Here is a 3712-nt window from a genome sequence, read left to right as displayed (position 1 = left end):
AAACAGATCAAATGGAAAGGTGACTCTGTAGTGATTTCTCGTCTCTTTTCTCACATGCCTCCACTCTATACCCCTTTTTAATAGAATACTGCCCTACCTAGAGGTGTAGGCAGGGATCCGCAAGCTGAACTCCGTGTGTCATGTTACCAGTGTGGATTTCAGTTCCATTATAGCCTCCCATCCCCATTCTGAAAATCTGGGTGATTCTGGAGCTAGCTCATCAGATACAATGAAATGCTTTCACCCTGAGAAAAATCACAGAGCTGATGAAGTCTTACCATGACCACTGATAAGGTCACCTAATTCTCAAAGATTTATATCAGCACCTGGTTCCTTTCTAGGCTTTTCCTATTAAATAAGATATTCATGCCATAATATATAAAATTATTCCTCTGAAGTCAAGACATTAAGATTATTTTTTCCTCTCTTCAGCGGAAACCAAGTTTTGGCTCTAAGATTTAAAGAACTTTATTACTTTAAAGTCTCAAGGTATTAGTCTTTATTTCTCCACACTGCTAAGGGCAAAAGTACTTTCAAAAATTTCATCTTTACAATAAATGCAAATATGTTGCAATTGAGATATTTGTGATATGAAAGCACCCAGCATCACTCTTGGCACATAGTAGGCACTCAAATACTTTGAGTTGTGTGGGGCTCCTTTCTCAATAGGTGTTGTGCTATAAAATATGCAAAACTCCTGAGCTTCAAATTAATACCAATCACACCTAATGTGTAATCACTTTATGACTGTCTTCTAATTAATCTCTGGCTGTGCTCCACCCAGACAGCCTGTCCCTTGATAAAGCAGTTAAAGTCCCTGATTCTCTGCTGTAAAAGAACTTATTTCAGGCCCATCCTCACATCACATCCAATTTGTATTCTTCCATACCTTCAACCAGGGTGTTTTAGAGTTGTACTTATACCCACTACCAAAGTTAAGATTTTTCTCCCAACTCTTCGCATTCATCATTACATTATTTTCCTCTAGAAATAGAACAGCTATAACCCTGAAACAGATTCTTAGTATTTGGAGGTAAAGGTGTTGGAATTATACGAGATAAAGTGTTTATAATTGCAATTTTAAAAAACTCTCAATATCCAATAACAGAGAATGGACAAAATTGTGGATGGCTATATAATGGAATGTTACGCAGCCAGTACAAAAGATGAGAGGACTCTACACACACTGATAATGGAAGAACAGTAAAGATATTAGGTGAAGAAAATCTCAGTGCCAAAAAGTATAGGGTACATTTCTAAAAACACATATAAAAGTATGTTTGAAATACTCCATAATAAAATTGCTTAAAATGAGCAGGAACAGAGGGGAAAGTTAGAAAGGAGGACCAGCTGGGCAGTAAAGTTACCCACAGAATTTTAAAAACAGATATATCTAAGGATTGTTAAGTTGTAGGGTAACCACAATTAAAACTCCTTCCCTCTCCCTGAATTGCATCAGGTTGTCAATCACACATACACACACACACACACTCACGCACAGAAAATAACTGAAATAGATATTTTTTAAAAATATGCTAACTGATTGCCTTGAGGGAATCAGAACTAGGATGGGATTGGTCTTAGCGGTATCTTTCTGAACGTCTCCTCAGGCAAGGGAAACAAAAGAAAAAATAAACAAATGAGACTACATCAAACTAAAAAACTTCTGCACAGCAAAGGAAACCATCAACAAAACAAAAAGACAACCTACCAACTGGGAGAAGATATTTGCAAATCACATATCCAGTAAGGAGTTAATATCCAAAATATAGAAAGAACTCATAGAACTCAACAACAAAAAAAACAAACAACTTGATTAAAAAATGGGCAAAGGATATAAACAGACATTTTTCCAAAGATGATATACAGATGGACAACAGGCACATACAAAGATGCTTAACATCACTTATTAGGGAAATGCAAATCAAAACCATAATGAGATATCACCTCACACCCATCAGAATGGCCATTACAATGACAAGAAATAACAAGTGTGGAGAGGATGCGGAGAAAAGGGAACCCTCATACACCGCTAGTGGGAATGTAAATTGGTAGAGCCACTATGGAAAACAGGTATGGAGATTCCTCAAAAAATTAAACATAGAACTACCATATGATCCAGCTATTCTACTTCTGGGTATTTATCCAAAGAACACAAAAATACTAATTCAAAAAGATATATGCACTCCTATGTTCATTGCAGCATTATTCACAACAGCTAAGACTTGAAAACAACCTAAGTGCCCAACGATGGATGAATGGATACAGTGGATGTGGTATATATATACAATGGAATACTACTCAGCCATAAATAAAGATGAACTCTTGCCATTTGCCACAGCATGAATGGACCTGGAGGGTATTATGCTAAGCAAAATAAGTCAGATGGAGAAAGACAAATATCATGATTTCACTCATATGTGGAAGATAAACACACAGATTTAGAGAACAGACTGGTGGTCACCAGAGAGGAAGGGGAGGTGAGGGACAGTGAAAGGGCTAAAGGGAAACGTGTACGGTGACAAACGTCAACTAGACTTTTGGTGGGGAACACAACGTAGTCTATACAGAAGTCAAAATATAACGATGTACACCTGAAATTTATATGTTATAAAACAACATTACCTCAATGAAAAAAATAAAAAAGAACTAGGATGGAAGACTTTTTTCATAAAATACTTTTTTATACCTTTGAATATTTTTGCCTTGTGCATATTACCAATTTCGATTTTTTTTTTTAAATTTGCAACACAAGGCAAGGTTCTTGAACAATCTACTCTCTCCTGCTTGTCAAACAGGTCAACTATGCTCCCACCTTAGAGTCTTTCCATCTGCTCCCTCTGCCTACGATGTTCTTCCCTTCAAATATTCAAACAGTTATTGATCTCCCACCTCAGAACTCCATTTATATACTATCTTATCATATAGAAAGAGAGACAACATCCTCCCATTTAAAATAAACATACCTCCTGCAATTATGCTACTCTATCCCTCTACTGTTTTATTTTTCTTTATGGCATTTATTGCCATCTGACATTAAATTTCACATTTGTTTACATTATTTCTTCATTCTTTATATTCACTCACTAAAATATAAGCTCCTTGAGACTAGGGTCATTTGTTGATTTGTTCCCTCATAGCCGCTAGAATACTGCTTGGCACAAACCTACATTCAAAACATACTTACTTAATTTAAGGAATAAATAATTTGAAAGGTGCACTGGATCTCCAAATTAATTACAGAGCATTGACATATACTCTAGTGTTTCTCAACCTGTACCGTCTACTCATTGGGGGAAGAAATCTGTAGTGTGGTTGGAAAGAGCCCCCCTTCCTCTTTTCTGAAAGACACACTTATACAGCACAGCAGCTAGTGTTGAAAACCTTGGGTTGGAAGTTTAAGGATGTTAGAACTACTAACTCCATTAATCTAAAGGATGCTGTTAACCTAAATGCCACCAACCACCTGAATGAAGATTACTCAGGAGATTCAGAGTACCAAACCAACCATGCTGACTGCTGAACTCAGACGTGAACTGCATGTTCTCAAAGGAATCCCATTTCCTATGATCTCAAACGCATATGCCTACGTTTATGAAATAGCACTAATCCATCTTTACATGTGGCTTTGAGTTTACTATTAAGTGAATGAAGTGGGGGAAAAAAGACAAAACATATGCTAAGATAGGAAAACATACTCCAGTTATACATC

The sequence above is a fragment of the Diceros bicornis genome, chromosome 17, assembly GCF_020826845.1.
Source record: "Diceros bicornis minor isolate mBicDic1 chromosome 17, mDicBic1.mat.cur, whole genome shotgun sequence".
Classification (NCBI taxonomy): domain Eukaryota; kingdom Metazoa; phylum Chordata; class Mammalia; order Perissodactyla; family Rhinocerotidae; genus Diceros; species Diceros bicornis.
Note: the sequence above shows the minus strand (reverse complement) of the source record.